Source organism: Felis catus, chromosome D2 (assembly GCF_018350175.1).
Source record: "Felis catus isolate Fca126 chromosome D2, F.catus_Fca126_mat1.0, whole genome shotgun sequence".
Taxonomy (NCBI): domain Eukaryota; kingdom Metazoa; phylum Chordata; class Mammalia; order Carnivora; family Felidae; genus Felis; species Felis catus.
The window spans coordinates 10,689,421-10,711,315 of record NC_058378.1 but is presented as its reverse complement, the minus strand read 5'-3'; the positions used below and the strand labels follow the sequence as shown (position 1 = coordinate 10,711,315).

General features: G+C 39.7%; 1 long non-coding RNA gene across 3 annotated transcripts in view; it reads left to right on the top strand.

Moving 5' to 3' along the window:
* The window catches only part of LOC123380736, a 285,855-nt gene that overhangs the window by 168,134 nt on the left and 95,826 nt on the right, over positions 1–21,895 (top strand). For all 3 annotated transcript variants that reach the window (XR_006586846.1, XR_006586847.1, XR_006586845.1), the window contains exons 3-4: positions 1,545–1,672; positions 9,262–9,426. This is a non-coding gene — a long non-coding RNA (uncharacterized LOC123380736). The remainder of the gene's footprint in view (positions 1–1,544; positions 1,673–9,261; positions 9,427–21,895) is intronic.

The following is a 21,895-nucleotide window of genomic DNA, read 5'->3' as shown; positions in this document are numbered from 1 at the left end:
CAACACATATAATTGATGAACCGGTTTCCAAACCACACAAAGAACTCTTACAAATCAATTTTTTTAAAATGGTCAGATAACACAACAGTAATTGGGTAGACAAAATCATTGGGTAGGCATTTCATCAAAAAGGCGAGCAAAACAGTTAACTTAATAAGTACAAACTAAAACCACAAAAAGATACCGTAAGTATCTCAATAGATCATGTAAAATTACAAAGTGTAATACAGATCATGATATTGAAGATGTGGACCAGTGAAACTATGATGCAGCATTTGTTGATGTTTGGCAAAATTACTTTGGAAAACTATTTGCATTATCTAATAATGCCCAATATAAACATTCTATGGCATAACAGCTCTATCCCTTTATGCATATTCTAAACAAAATCTCACATATATGCACCAAACTGCATATAACATAAATATTCTGTCAGCTTTGTATACTCTAGCCTTTCCCTAAAAAAAAAACAAAAACAAAAACAAAACAAAAAAAAAACAAAAACAAAAACCCAAAACTCAACAACTAACTAATCAAACAACCAAACAAACAACCTGGACACAAATAAACATAACGTTGAACAAAAGTATCAAGAAACAAAACAAGACAAATGGCATGAGTTATTCATAAACAGCTCAAAAATAGGCAAGCCTAATCAATACTGATTAGCATTGCATACCTAATTGGTAAAACCATACAGAAGAAAAATATGAAATGGTTATGACCAAGGTGAGGATAAGGGTCTCCCTCAAAGCTGTGGTGCTGTGATTGGGCAGAGCCCGCAGCAGGGTGGTGGCTAATATTGGGGTGCTGGCATTGTTCTATTTCTTGACCTGCTGGGTATTTCCATGAGTGGTCATTTTATTTGTTAAAATATACATGTTTAATTCAGTCCTCTATATTATATTTCACACTATATTCTGTATTTAAAAATAAGCCAATATTGTTGATAATGTTTTGATTCTATATTTTCTCATAATTTTTCTTTGATTAAAAGCTTATTCTGTCTACGGTTCCTCTAGTGACCTTTAGAGCCACCTGTTCCCAGACACCCCCCCCCAACACTTATTTTATAGGATGCTATGAGGCAGAGGGGAACAACCCAGAGAAGGGCACCCCAAGGACAATTTGCTGCCATGTCAGTGATGATTTGCCCCCGAGAGTCACGATTTGGCTATAGATCCTGATGTCTCCCTCCAACATAAATCAGTGTGCCCATTGTATGCCAGGTTTCCATGTGATCTGGCTGATATTGTGAGCACCTTTCCATCACCAAGATTCTCTGCCATATTTGATTTGGTCCTCAAGCCTACAAGAATGTGGTTGGTGTTCCTGGGGATGCATAATCAAGTAGTAATAATAATAATGGTAACAAATAGCAATAACAAATAACAATAAATACTGTTTTGAAAAGCCAGCTAATGCTTACTGAGCACTTTCTGTGTGCAGGGAGTATTTAATTGCTTTATGCATGTTACCTCTTTTCATCCTTCATAGCGATTCTATGAAGTAGGAGCAATTATTTGTCTCATTTTGTACTTTAGAAAACTGAGGCACAGACAAGTAAAGTAACCTGCTGGAAACCCAGAGCATGTAAGTCATGGATCAGAGCTGGAGTTCTAACTCAGATGTTTGCCCCTGCACTTCCCACTCTCGACTACTATGCTATTTGGTAAGAAGTGAGTTTTTAGATATCCTTACTTTTTGCACCTGTGTTAGTTAATTTCTAATACAACATAGGGAATTAAGTGATACATACACTTTAAATGTTCATCAACATTGCACATAAAGCATATCTTCACAATATGGAAGGTTGAATGGTTTCATATTACCTGTGGAAGAGTTAATACTAAGGGATGAGTTTATTTATTTTATTTTAATTCCAGTTAGTTAACATACAGTGTTATATTATTTTCGGGTGCACAATAAGGGATGAGTTTTGAATTGAAGTGACTAAAACCAGATTTTAGATCACTTCACTGGCAAATGGTAGATGGCTCCATAATTCTACAAATAATAAATTAACCTTCAATTATATAAAGAAGGTTTAAATGCCAAGTTGAAGAAGTTAACTACCTCTGTTCCAAATGAGCCACAGAGATTAAGGAAAAAAGAATTTTTTCTTTGCTGGTATTCATCTCTTATTTTATTTTTCCCTAGCCTAATACAACTATCATTTTTCCAAATATCACTTTGAGTTGCCAGAATGTCGCTTAGTGGTTGTTGGATTTTTTTTTCTGTTATCTTTTTTATAACAAACTTGGCTCCTCACTCTGTGCTTCCTGATATTAATGAAGCTAGCATTTCTGCACTGCTTCCAAACCCAAACATGAGCACCCTAATGGTGCATACTTCTCAAGGAGGCTTGGAAACTCACCCAGAATATGAATTATCTGGCTCTGGGCGAGGGCTTCTCATATGAGGTGGAGAGGCAGAGAGCCAGGTTCTGCGGGTCTGAGGAATATCCCACATGCACAGCGTTTCCACAAAGTGCTAGAATCAGGAGTTAAGAATCCTTTAAACCTGTAAGTCCTTCACCCCCTTCACAGGCTTAGAGTTAAATGATCCAGCCCCAGTTCTGTGGGTCTTGATCCACTGAGGGGCCTGAGAACTAATTTACTGTGAAATGCGGAAGAGAACCAAAAGGTCTTACTTATGTATTTGTGGAAAAGTCATGAAGACGAAATGCCACTCCTGAAATACATGCCAGAAGGAGAAGGCAAGCTAAGCAATGAATCAAGGCTTTGTTTGTTGACTTTCGGCCAATAAACAGTCACAAGCTGACACTGACAAGGGCAAGGTGGTCTGAGTGGAAGTGACAGGCAGAACCTTTGCCACAAATAATCAAAATAGTAGGAAAGGTGGTATTAATCGAGTACCTGTGCAGTTCACATAGGTTGCTACTTTTACTCCTTTACCTGTGGTTTTCCAAAGGAAGAGACTGAAATGAAGCTTTATACCCAGGGCGAAACCCGTAGCATGCGGTTGGTCCTTGATGCTCTGTGTTGCAGCAAATTACACCCACCCTTTATTTTCTTTAAATTTCTTTAAAGTTTTTATTATTTTGGGAGACACAGGGACAGTGCGAGTGGGGAAGAGGCAGAGAGAGAGAATCCCACACAGACTCCACACTGTCAGCACAGAGCCTGCCGTGGAGCTCGAACTCACAAGATCATGATCTGAGCTGAAACCAAGAATCAGAAGCTTAACCTATTGAGCCACCCAGGTGCTCCTACACCCACCCCTTTATTTTATTTTATTTTTCAAATTTTTTTGAACATTTATTTTGAGAGACAGAGAGAGAGAAAGAGAGAGTGAGCCAGGAAGGGGCAGAGAGAGAGGGAGACACGGAATCTGAAGCAGGCTCCAGGCTCTGAGCTGTCAGCACAGAGCCTGATGTGAGGCTTGAACTCAAGAAATGTGAGATCACGACTGGAGCAGAAGTCAGACACTTAACCAACTGAGCCACCCAGGCGCCCCAATTTTATACTTTTAAACTGTAATGCATCCCCTACTCAAGGTCTTGACTTCAGCTACTCATCCTTTTCTCTCTTTGCATTACTAAAGTTTCTTCTCCTGCTGAATCACTGCTATCAATGTAAGACCATACTGCAGGGCACCTGGATGGCACAGTGGGTTAAATGCCTGACTCTTGGTTTTGGCTCAGATCATGATCTCAAGGCTCCTGAGTTTGAGCCCCACATCAGGCTCTGCACATCTGGCAGTGGGGAACCTGCTTGGCATTCTGCCTCTCTCCCTCCCAGACTTACGCCATCTCTTTCTCTCTCTCTCTCTCTCTCTCTCTCTCTCTCTCTCTCTCTCTCTCAAAAAATAATAAATAAATAAATAAACTTAAAAAAAAGAATATACTGCAATATCTTCCACTAAAAATAAACAAAAATACCACAGTCACTTCAGGCCTTGTCCCATTGATGCTGACGGGCTGGGTCCAAGGACCCAGAGGGGGTCCCGCAGGACTAAGCCAAGAGGGTTCTTGGCTTCACACAGGATAGAAATCAAACGTGAGGTGAGGGCAGAACTTACTGAAGGTGAAGAGAGAGCACAGACACAGACGGAGTTTGTGGGAGACTCGAAGGAAAGGATCGTGAGTGTCGTCTTCGCTTTGGGGCCTGGGGTTTTTTTTTTTTTTTTTTTTTTTTTTTTTAAATTTTTTTTTTTTCAACGTTTATTTATTTTTGGGACAGAGAGAGACAGAGCATGAACGGGGGAGGGGCAGAGAGAGAGGGAGACACAGAATCGGAAACAGTCTCCAGGCTCTGAGCCATCAGCCCAGAGCCCGACGCGGGGCTCGAACTCACGGACCGCGAGATCGTGACCTGGCTGAAGTCGGACGCTTAACCGACTGCGCCACCCAGGTGCCCCGGGGCCTGGGGTTTTAATGACAGCTGTGGTCAGGTGCATGTGTCCTCTCTGGAATCCAGGAACTGCTCAGTCAAGGACGAGTGCTCTGGTGTCCTCCATATGTCACTTATGCCCTGGAGCCAGAAGTCTTGGTCTCAAGGTGTTTAGACTCAGTGGTCCCGGAGAAGGTTTATGACGAGCCCACCCTGTCACTCCTTAGATATCATCTGTGGTGCTGGCGGACTCCAGAGAAATCATTAACTCCTTGACCTTTACAAGGAGGCCATCTACTATATGTATATGTGTAAGGCAGGGGTGCAGGTCCTAGCAAGAACAGAAGCAGGAAAAAAAGCAAAGGAAAAAAAGTGGCTTATTTTTTTTATAGGGTCCCTTCAGTTTCCCTGAGTCACCATTTGTGTTGTCCCCTCACCCACCCCATCCCTGACACCAAACTCCATGAACGGGTTGTAGGATTATGGTGGTTGGTCTCTCCAACTCTTCTCTTTTGTTCATTATATTCCAATTGCTCTCCTTCTTTCTCCTTCCACCAAATGGCTCATTTCATGGTCACCATAGCACCCATGCTGTTAATCCAATGATCAACGTCCCTCCTTCACCATATGTGATTTATCAGTATATGATAGATCTAAACAGTATGCCTTGCCCACCTCAAAAGACTCTCTTCACATGGCTTCCAGGACATCATACTCTTCTAATTTTTATCTCACTGATCTGGCCTTGCAAGTTTCTCATCTATTCTCAATGTTCAAACACCACAGCATTTCAGTGTTTGGGTTTCTGATGGTTTCCCATTACCCACCCTCACTCACGTGGTGACCACATCCAGTCTCAATGCTTTAAAATGCAATAGATAGGGGCGCCTAGGTGGCTCAGTATGTTAAGTGTCTGACTTTGGTTCAGGTCATGATCTCATGGTCCGTGAGTTCAGGCCCCACACTGGGCTCTGCGCTGTCAGCTCAGAGCCTGGAGCCTGTTTCAGATTCTGTGTCTCCCTCTCTCTGCCCCTCCCTCCCTCAAAAATAAACATTTAAAAATAAATAAATAAAATCCATTCTGTAAACCAATGTTTTACCATTCTGTTTTACCTCTCTCCTGCCCCTCCCCTGATCTCCTGACACATATTTCCAACTGTTCACTCTATATCTCCTCTTGGGAGGATATGGAGTCCTTTTAGATTTATATATACAAATCCAAACTCCTAAACCTAATCTTTTCATTGTCTTACCCCTTTCAGTATGTGGTAACTCATCCTTCCAGGCTTTTTGTCCTAAATCTTGGCACTCTGACCCTTGCTTTTTCTTCAAAGATCTACCAGGAAATACTCTTGGCTGTATTTTTTAAATATATCTAGAATCTACCCATTTCTGGTTAGAAATGGTGTACTTTCCAATTTGTAATGTCCCTACAATATGAGCTTATTCTGTCCTTATAACAGAGCTGTGACCCACATATAAAAATTATTTCTATTCATGCATAAATAATATACTATGAAGAGTTAAGTACCTTGCTCAAGATTAGGTAGACATTCCTGAGTCCTATCCTTCCAAGTCCATGTTACTGCATAATTCAATGGAAATATAAATCATGATAAATTCTTTATGAAATTTGTAGAAAATCCCCCTAAACGTTTTGTCTACTGCATATTGATCAAAAACAAAGTTGTACAAATACCCAGAAGTACTTTCATTCCTTTCTCTCTTAGCATTTGCAATAGATTCACTAAAGATTATCGGGTGCTGCGCTGAATACGCTAGAGACAGACCAATATAACATGCATGGGATTTATTCTTTTTATTTTTTTAAAGTTTATTTATTTTGAGAGACAAAGCAGAGATGGGGCAGAGAGAGGGAGAGAGAGAATCCCAAGCAGGCTCTGCACCATCAGTGCAGAGCCCAACTTGGGGTTTGAACTCACTAACCATGAGATCGTGACCTGAGTCAAAACCAAGAGTCAGATGCTTAACTGACTGAGCCACTGAGACACGTGGGATTTATTCTTAAGAATTTTGCTATCTTTGGTCCGCGTAAACTTTTGCAAACTGAAGGTACACGCTTAACATTTTTATTTATGATCACATTCAAAGTAACTTGTTATAAGCTGATATTTTAGATTCACAAGATCTTTTGGCTTTATTTTTTTAATGTTTATTTATTTTGAGGGAGAGAGAGAGTAGGGGAGGGGCAGAGAGAGAGAGAGAGGGAGAGAGAATTCCAAGCAGGCTCTGAGCTGTCAGCATGATCTCAAGAACTCTGAGATCATGACCTGAACCAAAATCAAGAGTCGGACACTCAACTGACTGAGCCACCCAGGTGCCCCAAAATCGAGTGGTTTTAAACCATTGAAAACTATCATTGGAAAGCTTTTCCTAGAGCTAAAGGGTGACCTATTAGCTTTTCACAGAAATGCACAGAAGGCAATGCAAAAAGAAAGGAAGTTGAGAGCACTGTTGGCATCAGTATGAAGGAAGGATTGGGGTGAATCCGGTGTGATTTGGGAGCAGGTGTGAAACAGAAGAGACTCTATATCTCTGGAACAAGGTGTACTGCGTCCCTGGTTCCCTCACCTTTTATGTTGCCACTCCTTGCATATTTCTTAGATATTTCTAGCCTCCCATTACTCCAGTCTTTCCCAGTTCTGAATTCTCCTTTGACTTTCATTATAGGATATTTTCTAGAAATTACATAGGAGGCATAGATACTAATAGGAGGTTCCCACTATTTTTAGGCAAAAGCTTGTGGCTCCCATTTTTCTAGACACAAATCTTTGACCTTCCTGTAATCGCGTTGATTGTTTCTATCCCTGCCTGCCTTCTCTGTATCCATTGTCTCCCGAGGCCAGTGCACTGCAGCTGCCTCCTCTATGTAATTCAGCAAACGTTCAGAGAGACCAAACTGTGAACACAATTGTTTCTAGCTGTAAATAGAAGCAAGTTGCTTTGTGTGTTTCTGGGTAATTTCATCCCTGGTTTCCATTCAGATAACTTCACAAATGTTCTTGTCTCAGAAACAATTTACTTCCTTCCTCTTTTGCCCCTGTCTGGCTAAAATGTATGTTTTGCCATAAACTTGGCAAAAACTTTTATTTAACTTGGCTAATTCCAGCTCTTCATTCGATCCACTTTTATGTGATGCATAAAAGCGTGTGCTCTGTAGAAGTGGACTACAGAGTTTGAACAGTGGCAGGTGGCAAGTTACTTTGGAAAGGCAGGCACTGTGTCTTATCCACTCTGGTGACCCTGCAGTCCTACCAGAGCACCTAAAGGTTGCACAAGTAGGGGCGCCTGGGTGGCTCAGTCGGTTGAGCGCCTGACTTCAACTCTTGATCTCACGGTCTGTGAGTTCGAGCCCTGCCTCGAGCTCCGTGCTGACAGTTCAGAGTCTGGAGCCTGCTTCCGATCCTGTGTCTCCCTCTCTCTCTGCCTCTCCCCCATTCTCACTTTGTCTCACTCTGTCTCTCAAAAATAAATAAATGTAAAAATTTTTTTTAAAAAGATTGCACAAGTAGACACCTGTGAGCTTCATGACAATATTTTTACATCCTGCCACACTTATCACAGTGTGAACGTAATGCACATCTCAACCTGTGGCCTCTTTTTTTTTTTTAACATCTATTCATTTTTGACAGAGAGAGAGAGAGACAGAACGTGAGTGGGGGAGGGGCAGAGAGAGAGGGAGACACAGAATCTGAAGCAGGCTCCAGGCTCCAGCAGAAAGCCTGACACAGGGCTCGAACCCACAAACCAAAGATCATGACCCAAGCTGCAGTTGGATGCTCAACCGACTGAGCCACCCAGGTGCACCTCCTTTTTTTTTTAATTCTAATTTGTCTATGTCTCAGGTGTCCTTTTCAAATTTTCTTTTGTGTAACCTAGCCCTGCAACAGCTAGCAATAAGCTTTAAAAAAAAATGCCTATTTATTTATTTATTTATTGGAGGGAGGGACAGAAAGAGAGAGAGGGAGAGAGAGAAAGAATCCCAAGCAGACTCCGCGCTGTCAGCACAGAACCCGATGCCAGGTTCCATCTCACGAACCGTGAGATCATGACCTGAGCTGAAATCAAGGGTCGGACGCTTAGATGCTTAGCAGACTGAGCCACTCACGTGCCCCAACAGTAATATTTTCTCAATATATTAGCCCAGTTAATGCATTATGCATTGATTAAACGATATAAAGTAAAAAAAAAATACATGAAAGTTTTTGGTAAAATTTTTGAGGAGTATTTACAGTGCTAATCAGTTAAACGATAATGACTATTAACTAGCTGGTAACTAGTAACTTCATCTTGTGGTATTTGTACTACTTCTCATGCATTATCTTATTTAGTCCTCAGGACAGCTCACTGTAAAGAATAATCTGGAAGGGGGTATACAGTGACTAAATAACCTGCCAAAGATCCCAGACATAACAGAAAATGGTGTCGAATTCCAACCAAAAGTGTATCTCGATCCAGAGTTTTCTGTCCTTAGTCTAAACTGCATTTCTTCAAAAGATGCTACATTAAGGTGTACACCCTTGAGGAACTTCACAGGGGTGGGTAAAATGCATCCGAATCCCAGGTTGGACAGAGCAATTCAATTCAATAATTTCTACTTTGAAAATATGTGTAGGACATTACATTTCTCTAGGGAATTTCTATATAATCATGATTCCATCTCTTTCTATATAAAAGTTTTTTAAAAAAAACCTTAAAAACAAGTAGGGCTCTCCTGTAAGAAGATTATGGTAAATTCAGTTAAGGGTGTTTGCCTTGGGAATCCTAGGGAAGGCAAGAATGTATTTTGTAGAGAATGCAGCTTGATGGGGAGAGAGCGAAAAGAGGGGGAAAGTTCCAGCAGTGTCCTTGCTAACAGTGTTGCAATATTTTACTATGTGGGCAGGAGCCTGACAAAGGGGAAGAGAAAGGAAAGAAAGAATGACATTCCACACAGGAGGAGGGATATGAAGTGAGGTGCAGACATGAGAAGTTTACAAAACTCTATAAGCTGGAATTGGACGAGACTGAGAGAGCATGGAGCCTAATTTTTGAAAAGAAAAACGTCTGAGTAAGTAATTTTTTAAATATGTAGCCTGGAGAAGAAGAAACGAGTTAAATCCAAACACAGCAGCAGAATGCTGTGTGTCCTTGATGGCAGCCAGTGGTAAGATGGGAAGGCATCGGGTCCTGTCTACAAGGCAGAAATAACCCTGGCTTTTTTACGGTACATGATGTTGAATTTTAAATAGTATATTTAATTCCAATATTATTGACATGTATTAACTTTAATTTTTTTTTTCAACGTTTATTTATTTTTGGGACAGAGAGAGACAGAGCATGAACGGGGGAGGGGCAGAGAGATAGGGAGACACAGAATCGGAAACAGGCTCCAGGCTCTGAGCCATCAGCCCAGAGCCCGATGCAGGGCTCGAACTCACGGACCGCGAGATCGTGACCTGGCTGAAGTCGGACGCCCAACCGACTGCGCCACCCAGGCGCCCTGACATGTATTAACTTTAATGCCAGTTGTGCTAAAGCCCCACATAGTCAGTTACACTCGTGTCAACCCAACTGTTCCACGGGACGCATTAAGGATCTAGACCCAGCAGGCAGAAGGCTTCCTGAGGGCAGGAGAATAGGATTACCCTTTACCTCACATTTTACCCCTTTGCTGCAGCCACTCATGGGACTGCATAAGCCGGTGACTCATTTCATTTTCTGAGGTCACCCTTGTACCGTCAGAGAGCATCACTGCTGTTTTCTCCTTCCCAAGGGACAACCCCTCCCCACTCCAGAATATTAATTTAAGCAGAGCTACAAGATACAGGGGTCACAGAGTAGGCTTACAGAAGCAGTGTCGTCCTTTCAGAGATTTTTGAAAGCGAATTTGTAACTGTAAAGAATTTGCAACAGTAACGACAGAGAGGTACCTCCCAAGCATAATTTACAGAGTTATCTTGGTTTCGTTAGTTGTTGTTTGCTGAGTTAAAGCATGTTGTGTTAAAATATTATCCTCAAAGAACCAAGAGTCACTTTGATGAATTCTGTTTTATGTCTATTGCAACACCATACTCACTGGGGAACTTTATAAATATTACTCTAATTAGAAAGTCTTTAGTATCTATTGCTATGTGAGACTCAGAAGCTTTTATTAATTCATGATGTGATTCAAGCTAGATGTGAAGTTATGGGGATATGAAGATTCGTAAGTATCTTTGGCTCCAGATCTCTCATGTAATATAGACTATAGAGAAAAAAAGGACCTTCCTACAGTCGTGTCAACCAGTCAAGAGACGTGGATTGAATACCTGTTTTGTGTAGCACACAGCGCAAGGTAGAGAGAGGCACTGTGAGAAGAAGACACAAATTCTACCCCCACAAAAACTTACAACTCGCATAACAGAGGAATGTGCTTTTGTGTTTAAAATATGACCAGTCACTTTTCTCAACAGCTCTGGGAGGTACTATTCTTGCTTCCATTTTGAATTGCTAAGAGCCCAAAGTAATAGAACTTTTTTTTTAATGTTTCAAATTTTTATTTAAGTTCTAGTTAGTTAACATAAAGATAATATTAGTTTCAGGAGTAGAATTTAGCGATTCATAACTTCCATATAACACCCAGTGCTCATCCTTAATAACCATCACCCATTTAGCCCATCCCCCACCCACCTCCCCTCCAGCATCCCTCAGTTTATTCCTTATAGTTACGGTAAGAGTCTCTTATGTTTGCCTAACTCTTTCTCTTTCTCTCTCTGTGTCTTTTTTGTTTGTTTGTTTGTTTGTTTTCCCTTATGTTCCTTTATTGTTTCTTAAATTGTACATATGAGTGAAATCATATTGGTGTTTGTTGTCCTCTGAATAACTTATTTTGCTTGGCATAATACACTGTAGCTCTAGCCATGTTATTGCAAATGGTGAGGTTTCATTCTTTTTGATGGCTGAGAAATATTTCATTATATATGAATGTGTGTGTGTGTGTGTGTGTGTGTGTGTGTATCTCACATCTTCATCCATTCATCAGTCAATACACATTTGACCCTTTTCCATAATTTGGCTATTGTTCATAATGTCGCTGTAAACATCAGGGCTCATGTGCCCCATTGAATCAGTATTTTTGTATCCTTTGGGGAAAAATCAGTAATTGCTGGGTCATAGGGTAGTTCTAATGCAACATTTTTTAAATGTTTATTTACTTTTGAGAGAGAGACAGAGCACGAGCAGGGGAGGGACAGGGAGAGAGGGAGACACAGAATCTGAAGCAGGCTCCAGGCTTTGAGTTGTCAGCCCAGAACCCAATGCAGGGCTCGAACTCACGGACTGCAAGATCATGACCTGAGCTGAAGTCAGATGCTTAACCGACTGAGCCACCAGGTGCCCCTCTTAAAGTGTTCTAGTCATATGTATTGATCTAATGAGGAAAAAAAATGTATTTGGTCATCTATTGATAAGAAAGCAATTTAACCTCCATAAGGACTTTTTTTCCCTCGTATTACCTTGATCCTTGATTCAAGGTAAGCTGGAGAATGTTAGTTTATTTCCATCTTCAGTAAATATTTTCCTTTTTAAAAGTACAATGTTTTATTTACCTTATCAAACCTTCTGGTTCCGGGTTGAAATTACGTGCATGTGCATGCGTGCACGCACGCGCGCGCACACACACACACACACACACACACACACACAACAAAACATACATTACTGTTCAATCCCTGATGACAGTTACATCCAGTTTCATGTGCAGACAGCTGCAGCAGGCCAGTTTACTAGATTGTTCTGCTTAATCATTGCTAATACCACTCTTTAAAAACCTCATACTGTCAAGGTTCAGTTAAGAAAGTAAAAAAAGAACTGGAAAATGTGTTCCGAACCCTTGAAATAGCATCAATTCACTCGCAGTTACTGCTCATACAAAATGCTAACTGGCACTGATCTGACTTGTGACAGAAAGCATCAGATAAAGAGCAACATTGTCACTTACATTGTATGTAAGCAAGTTCACACCAGTCATCCTTGCTATAGAGGGAATTGTTTTTCAGGTTTCTGGTGTTAATAATTCTATTAATCTGATCCAGAATCAAAAGACTTCAGGGACTCGTGTATGTTAATAAAACTCATATGGTAACAATGTCAGTATCATGGGAAGTCAAACTTTCATGCAGCTGGTTAACCATTTGTCTCCCAATTTTGCTAAGTTTGTAAATATACCTTTGTAGGATGTCAAATAACCATGAATTGTTTGGTGGCATTGAATGTTCTTAATGCCTTATCAGACAGCCAGGTTGGGACAGTTATACAAAGTCCCACCAGAACCTGTTCACCAAAACTTTCTCTCAGTAATTTGGAAATACATCGATAGACGTCCACTATCAGCCCGCATTAAGACCCCCTGCAGTTACTATAATATTACTCCAAGCTGACGAACCATAAGTAAGTTTGTTTGGAGTGGCATGATAGAGTGAATATAGCTGGATAATTATTAATTAGCTAGAAAACCAGGCCAAGGAGTTCTCTTAAGAAGTGACATGAAAGGTATATATAAAGAAAGAAACATGAAGCCTTCTAAGGACTTGCCTTATTAGAGAAAAGATAAAGATACTGATAACTCCAAAAAAAAAAAAATCAGTCAACTCACTGATAGGTTTTAAGTTAAGCTACAACTGTCAGAACTAAAATATAACATGTGACTTTTATTTTGTTATTTTTTTATGTTTTTTTTTTAATTTTATTTTTATTTTTTAAAATTTACATCCAAATTAGTTAGCATATAGTGAAACAATGATTTCAGGAGTAGATTCCTTAATGCCCCTTACCCATTTACCCCATCCCCCTCCCACAATCCCTCCAGGAACCCTCAGTTTGTTCTCCATATTTATGAGTCTCTTCTGTTTTGTCCCCCTCCCTGTTTTTTATATTATTTTTATTTCTCTTCCCTTATGTTCATCTGTTTTGTCTCTTAAAGTCCTCATATGAGTGACGTCATATGATTTTTGTCTTTCTCTAACTGACTAATTTCACTTAGCATAATACCCTCCAGTTCCATCCACATAGTTGCAAATGGCAAGATTTCATTCTTTTTGATTGCTGAGTAATACTCCATTGTGTGTGTGTGTGTGTGTGTGTGTGTGTGTGTGTGTGTGTGTGTGTGTATCTGTGTGTGTGTGTGTGTATCACATTTTCTTTATCCAGTCATCCATTGATGGACATTTGGGCTCTTTCCATACTTTGGCTATTGTTGATAGTGCTGCTATAAACATGGAGATGCATGTGTCCCTTCGAAACAGCACACCTGTATCCCATGGATAAATGCCTAGTAGTGCAATTGCTGGGTCATAGGGTAGTTCTATTTTTAGTTTTTTGAGGAACCTCCATACTGTTTTCAGAGTGGCTGCACCAGCTTGCATTGCCACCAACAATGCAAAAGAGATCCTCTTTCTCCGCATCCTCGCCAACATCTATTGTTGCCTGAGTTGTTAATGTTACCAATTCTGACAGGTGTCAGGTGGTATCTCATTGTGGTTTTGATTTGTATTTGCCTGATGATGAGTGATGTGGAGCATTTTTTCGTGTGTCGGTTGGCCATCTGGATGTCTTCTTTGGAGAAGTGCCTATTCATGTCTTTTGCCCATTTCTTCACTGGATTATTTGTTTTTTGGGTGTTGAGTTTGATAAGTTCTTTATAGATGTTGGATACTAACCCTTTATCTGATCTGTCATTTGCAAATATCTTCTCCCATTCTGTCAGTTGCCTTTTAGTTTTGCTGATTGTTTCCTTCACTGTGCAGAAGATTTTATTTTGATGAGGTCCCAGTAGTTCATTTTTGCTTTTGTTTCCTTTGCCTCTGGAGATGTGTTGAGTAAGAAGTGCTGTGGCCAAGATCAAAGAGGATTTTGCCTGGTTTCCCCTCAAGGATTTTGATGGCTTCCTGTCTTACATTGAGGTCTTTCATCCATTTTGAGTTTATTTCTGTGTCTGGTGTAAGAAAGTGGTCCAGGTTCGTTCCTCTGCATGTCGCTGTCCAGTTTTCCCAGCACCACTTGCTGAAGAGACTGTCTTTATTCCATTGGATATTCTCTCCTGCTTTGTCAAAGATTAGTTGCCAGTATGTTTGTGGATCCATTTCTGGGTTCTCTATTATTTTCCATTGATATGAGTGTCTGCTCTTTGCCAGTACCATACTGTCTTGATGATGACAGCTTTGTAGTATAGCTTGCAGTCTGGGATTGTGATGCCTCCTGCTTTGGTTTTCTTTTTCAAAATCTCTTTGGCTATTCGGGGTCTTTTCTGGTTCCATACAAATTTTAGGATTATTTGTTCTAGGTCTGTGAAGAATGCTGGTGTTACTTTCATAGGGATTGCATTGAATATGTAGATTGCTTTGGGTAGTATCGACATTTTAACAATATTTGTTCTTCCTATCCAGGAGGGTGGAATCTTTTTCCATTTTTTTTGTCGTCTTCAATTTCTTTCATAAGCTTTCTATAGTTTTCAGTGTATAGATTTTTCACCTTTTGGTTAGATTTATTCCTAGGTATTTTATGGTTTTTTGTGCAACTGTAAATGGGATCGATTCCTTGATTTCTCTTTGTGTCGCTTCATTGTTGGTGTATAGGAATGCAACCGATTTCTGTGCATTGATTTTGTATCCTGCAACTTTGCTGAATTCATGAATCAATTCTGGTGGAATCTTTTGGGTTTTCCATAGAGTATCATGTCATTTGCGAAAAGTGAAAGTTGGACCTCCTCCTGGCCGATTTGGATGCCTTTTATTTGTTTGTGTTGTCTGACTGCAGAGGCTAAGACTTCCAATACTATGTTGAATAACAGTGGTGAAAGTGGACATCCCTGTCTTGTTCCTGACCTTGGAGGAAACCTCTCAGTTTTTCCCCATTGAGGATGATATTAGCATTAGGTCGTTCATATATGGCTTTTATGATCTCAAGGTATGATCCTTCTATCCCTACTTTCTTGAGAGTTTTCATCAAGAAAGAATGCTGTATTTTGTCAAATGCTTTCTCTGTAACTATTGAGAGGGTCATATGGTTCTTGCCCTTTCTTTTACTGATGTGATGAATCACATTAATTCACTTGCAGATATTGAACCAGCCCTACATCCCAGGTATAAATCTCGCTTGGTCGTGGTGAATAATTTTTTTAATGTATTGTTGGATCCAGTTGGCTAATATCTTGTTGAGGATTTCTGCGTCGATGTTCATCAGAGAAATTTGTCTATGGTTCTCCTTTTTAGTGTGGTCTCTGTCTAGTTTTGGAATCAAGATAATGCTGTCTTCGTAGAAAGAGTTTGGAAGTTTTCCTTCCATTTCTATTCTTTGGAACAGTTTCAAGAGAACAGGTGTTAACTTTTCCTTAAATGTTTGGTAGAATTCCCCTGGAAAGCCATCTGGCCCTGGACTCTTGTTTTTTGGCAGATTTTTGATTACTAATTCGATTTCCTTACTGGTTATGGGACTGTTCAAATTTTCTATTTCTTCCTGTTTTAGTTTTGGTAGTGTATATGTTTCTAGGAATTTGTCCATTTCTTCCAGATTACCCATTTTATTGGCATATAATTGCTCATAATATGCATAATATATAATTGCTCTTAATGATTGTGATCTCTCCTCTTTCATTCTTGATTTTATTTATTTGGGTCCTTTCCTTTTTCTTTTTGATCAAACTGGCTAGTGGTTTATCAATTTTGTTAATTCTTTCAAAAAACCAGCTTCTTGTTTCATTGATCTGTTCTACTGTTTTTTTTTTGTTTGTTTTTTGTTTTTTGTTTTTTTTTGGTCTGGATAGCATTAATTTCTGCTCTAATCTTTATTATTTCCTGTCTTCTTCTGGTTGTGGGTTTTATTTGCTGTTCTTTTTCCAGCTCTTTAAGGCATAAGGTTAGGTTCTGTATCCGAGATCTTTCTTCCTTCTTTAGGAAGGCCTGGATTGCTATATACTTTCCTCTTATGATTGCCTTTGCTGTGTCCCAGAGGTTTTGGGTTGTGGTGCTATCGTTTTCATTGACTTCCATCTATTTTTTAATTTCCTCTTTAACTGCTTGGTTAGCCCATTCATTCTTTAGTAGGATGTTCTTCAGTCTCCAAGTATCTGTTACCTTTCCAAATTTTTTCTTGTGGTTGATTTCGGGTTTCATAGCGCTGTGGTCTGAAAATATGCATGGTATGATCTCTATCTTTTTGTACTTACATAGGGCTGATTTGTGTCCCAGTATATGGTCTATTCTGGAGAATGTTCCATGTGCACTGGAGAAGAATGTATATTCTGCTTTAGGATGAAGTGTTCTGAATATTTCTGTTAAGTCCATGTGGTCCAGTGTGTCATTCAAAGCCATTGTTTCCTTGTTGATTTTTTGATTAGATGATCTGTCCATTGTTGTCAGTGGGGTGTTGAAGTCTCCTAGTATTATGGTATTACTATCGATGAGTTTCTTTATGTTTGTGATTAATTGATTTACATATTTGGGTGCATCCACATTTGGTGCATAAATGTTTACAATTGTTAGGTGTTCTTGGTCTATAGACCCTTTGATTATGATATAATGAATGCCCTTCTGCATCTCTTGATACAGTCTTTATTTTAAAGTCAAGATTGTCTGATATAAGTATGGCTACTCCAGCTTTCTTTTATTGACCATTAGCATGCTAGATGGTTCTCCATCCCCTTATGTTCAATCTGAAGTTGTCTTTAGGTCTAAAGTGGGTCTCTTGTAAACAGCATATAGATGGGTCTTGTTTTCTTATCCACTCTGTTACCATGTCTTTAGATTGGAGCATTGAGTCCATTGATGTTTAGAGTGAGTACTGAAAGATATGAATTTATTGCCATTATGATGCTTGTAGAGTTGGAGTTTCTGGTGGTGTTCTCTTGTCCTTTCTAATCTTTTGTTACTTTTCATATATCTAGATAGATAGATAGATAGATAGATAGATATGTATATATATATATTTTTTTTTTCATCTTTTCTCCCCTCAGAAAGTCCCCCTTAAAATTTCTTGCAGGGCTGGTTTAGTGGTCACAAACTCCTTTAATTTTTGTTTGTCTGGGAAACTTTTTATCTCTCCTTCTATTTTGAATGACAGCCTTGCTGGATAAAGAATTCTTGGCTGCATATTTTTCTGATTCAGCACACTGAATATATCCTGCCACTCCTTTCTGGCCTGCCACGTTTCTGTGGATAGGTCTGCTGTGAACCTGATCTGTCTTCCCTTGTATGTTAGGGACTTTCTTTCCCTTGCTGCTTTCATGATTCTCTCCTTGCCTGAGTATTTTGTGAATTTGACTGTGATATACCTTGTTGATGGTCAGTTTTTGTTGAATCTAATGGGGGTCCTCTAATGCCTGAGTATTTTGTGAATTTGACTGTGATATACCTTGTTGATGGTCAGTTTTTGTTGAATCTAATGGGGGGGTTCTCTCCTTGCCTGAGTATTTTGTGAATTTGACTGTGATATACCTTGTTGATGGTCAGTTTTTGTTGAATCTAATGGGGGTCCTCTGTGCTTCCTGGATTTTGATGTCTGTGTCTTTCTCCAGGTTAGGAAAAGTTTTCTGCTATGGTTTGCTCACATAACCCTTCTACCCCTGTTTCTCTTTCTTCCTCTTCTGGGGCCCCTATGATTCTGATATTGTTCCTTTTTAATGAGTCACTGATTTCTCTAATTCTTAAATCGTGCTCTTTTGCCTTAATCTCCCTCATTTTTTCTGCTTCGTTATTCTCTATAAGTTTGTTCTCTATATCGCTGAATCTCATTTCTGCTTTGTCCATCCTTGCTGCTGCTGCATCCTTCCATGATTTCAGCTCAGTTATAGCATTTTTAATTTCATTCTGGCTATTTTTTACTTCTTTTATCTCTGCAGAAAGGGATTCTAATCTATTTTTGACTCCAGCTAGTGTTCTTATTATCGTGATTCTAAATACTGGTTCAGACATCTTGCTTATATCTGTGTTGGTTACACCCCTGGCTGTCGTTTTTTCATGCTCTTTCTTTTGGGGTAAATTCCTTCGTTTTGTCATTTTGAAGGGAGAAAAGGAATTAATGAGTCAGAAAAATTGAAATTAAAAAAATATTAAAATTAAAAAAATATTAAAATTAGAAACACATGCACACAAATCGAATAGATGATGCTAGATCTTAGGTGTGTTTTGGTCTGGGTGTTGAAAGTGGTTTGACAGATTAGAGAAAAAAAAGAGAGGGGGAGGAAAAAAAGGAAATTGTTTGAGAATTTGAAAAAATGAATACACTGAAGTAGACTATAATGAGATGATGGGGGTAAAATAGAAGTTGAAAAAATATACACAAAAGTAAAGAATATAGTAGAAAAAATTAAAGAAAAATATTTTAATAAAAATTAAAAATAAATATGAATTTTTTCCTTTTCTGTATTTAAGAAGAAAGAAAAGAAACAAAAAAGATAAAAGATAAAAAAGAAAAAAAAAGAAAAAGAAATCGTTTCAAAATTCGGAAGAGTGAATACACTGTATTAGACTTAAATAAAATGATGGAAGTAAAATAGAATTTGAAAAAAATTACCTAAAAGCAAAAAAATATAGTATTAAAAATTAATTTAAAATATTTTAATAGAAATTGAAAGTAAAAATGAAGTTTTTCTATTTCTGCATTCAAGAAAAAGAAAAGAAACAAAAAGAAAAAAAGAAAAAGAAAAAAAGGAAATTGAAAATTTGAAAAGGTGAATACACTGAAGTAAACTAAAATAAAATGATGGAAATAAAGTAGAATTTGAAAAAATTTACACAAAAGTAAAAAATATAGTAATAATAAATAAAGATACTTTTAATAAAATTTAAAATAAAAATGAATTTTTTTCTTTTTCTGTATTCAGAAAGAATAAAGAGAAAAAGAAAAGAATTGTAAAAGAGAGAAAGAATAAAGAAACAAAAGAAAGAAAGTTGAATAGAGGAACCTGCTAACAGATTGAAGTAGGACTGAAATTGCTTCGTTTTCCCCTACAAATCAGTCTATGTAGCTCTTTATAGTCCATAAATTAAGCAGGCGGTGAGACCTGTTCCTGAAGAGGGAAGTTGGCCCAGTTGAGTGGGGCTCAGCGTAACAGCTCCACTCTCCACTAGATGGCGCCGCTCTCCTACTGGGGTGGATTGTTGCGGTGCTTGTAGGTGCCTATGCGCATGCTCGGGAGCGGTAAAAAAAACAAAACAAAACAAAAAAACACCCAGCTACCCATTCTGTTCTTCTGGATCAGCAATTGCGCACCTGTCCTCTGTCTTCAGCTCTAGTCCACTCGCCGCTTTTTCAGTCTCCGTGACCAGGTCCCAGGCAGTACCTCTCTCCCGAGTTTTGTCTCAGATGCTACTGTTTTCCCCCCGCCCCTTACTTCTGAAGGACCGCGGCTTTGACCCGCTCCGCCCCTCTGCGGAAGGGTCTTCCGGGGCACTGGCCGAATGAGCAATGGCGGAGTGTCGGCTGCACCCAGGAACGCTTGCTGACCCTGCTGCTGCTGGTGCCCTGAGACTGCGGCCAGGTGCCACCTGCCCCAGAAAAAGTTCGCGAGATGGTGTAGCTGCAGCGTTTCAGGGATTATGGAAAATCACAACACACATCTGGCACCAGGCTTCAGCCTTAAGGACCTTGTTCCAGCACCAGCGAAGGTGGCCGTTTTCTGGGGTCTGCTGGGACCAGGTGGCTTCAACAGTCTCCACCAAATGTCCTTCCAGCAGTGGAACCGCTTTTCCCCGTGTGGCTCCAGAACCTCCCGGACACCACTCTGTTCCTGGGGATTCGCCCTTCCCACCAGAGCACCACCAGGTATGGAGCTGCGGAGTTGCAGCCTTTGCGCTCCCCTTGTTTCCAGTCTTAATGGCATTTAAACCCTCTCCTTTCTCCTTTCTCCTTTCTCCTTTGTGCCTTTTTAGTTTAGTCCCTGTACCTGTTTCCAGTTTTCTACTTTCTCTCCAGCTGCTTTTGCGGAGGGGTGCTTTTCCCGCATTCTTCCCCCCTCCCCAGTCTCCATCCTCTCTCTACCCACAAAAGCAGTTCCCTAACTCCCACGGCTTCTCACTCCCCAAATTCACCTCTTTGTGCCGCACCTGCTGAATTCTGTGGTTCAGGTTGTGCAGATTGTTGTGTTAATCCTCCAATCAGTTTTCTAGGTGTGTAGGATGGGTTAGTGTTGGTCTGGCTGTGTTTCATGGACATGAAACACACAAAAAGCTTCCGTACTGTTCTGCCATCTTGGCTTCTCGCACCCCCCCCCCAAATGTTTATTTATTTTTGAGAGAGACAGGCAGAGCACGAGGGGAGGGGAAGAGACAGAGAGGGAGGCACAGAATCTGAAGCAGGCTCCAGGACTCGAACTCACAAATCATGAGATCATGACTTGAGCCAAAGTCGGACACTTAACTGACTGAGCTACCTAGGCGCCCCGATGTATAACTTTTAAATCAGTAGCACGTAAGTTGATTTATCTGATAGAAAATATAGATGAAAAAATAACAAATAGAAGGTAAATATTGTTAAATGAAAATATGAATGACATCACCAAATCTTAGTATGACAATAAACACAGTAGTTGTTAACAAGTTAAACTCACTAGGTAAAGCAGAGAAATGCTTAGAGCCATTTGAAAAATATAAAAGCCAACAATTGTAAGATACACTAAAGAGCAAAAAGACATACAGTGTGAAAGAGGGCAAAATTATAACATTGATGACAAGAAAGTTTGATGAAAAAACATAAGAATGGACTTCAAATGGCCAGATTATGAGGAGATTTGCGTGAGGAAATTAATGTTCCTCAAAAGGTGCCGCAGGTCAATTGTAAAAATGGCTGTAAATTGTAAGGATAGCCTGATGCCATGTTGTGTGATGCCTGTTAAGGCTCCTTGCCTGGTGCTTCCTCGTGGGCTCAGGAGCAATGTGGTTTTAGTGAAAGAGAGAGAAATTATATATAAATTTAAATCCATTGACTTTCCCTCACCAAGGTTGAAATGGTTAACGCCACTACCGATTCCCAATCTGCAAAGAGCAGAGACAAAGCTGAGACCTCAATGAAGCACCTTGTGTTTCAGCCACGTGAGGGCAAGTTGCTCGTATTAGATAAAGGGAAAAACAGGTTTCCTTCATGAAGAAGAGAAAGTGTGTGTCACTTCAAGAGTTGTTTATTCTTGATATGGGATTGCTTACCTTGACCATAAAGAATCAGCCGGCGTCATGACCCAGAGAATAACTGAATGCCTTATTCACCACCAGCAGTGTCTCACACAACAATTGTTCTGAATAAAGAGCTCATTTTATAAAGAAATAGAAGAGATAATTAGCTCACAACCATGGGATTAATCGATACTATCCTGCCCTTGGTAGGTAAAAACACCTCAGCTAAATAAAATGATGAACAGATCTATTGAATACGTAGTTTGTGCAAGGCTGTGGTGCTGTTCTACGAGACACAGTATATGCTCTGAACAAGCAACTGTTATTTGGAACCGTTTCTCTCAGAACTAGATCTCATGGGTCCGGAAGCCAAAGGTTAGATGTAGGGAGTGTCACCCT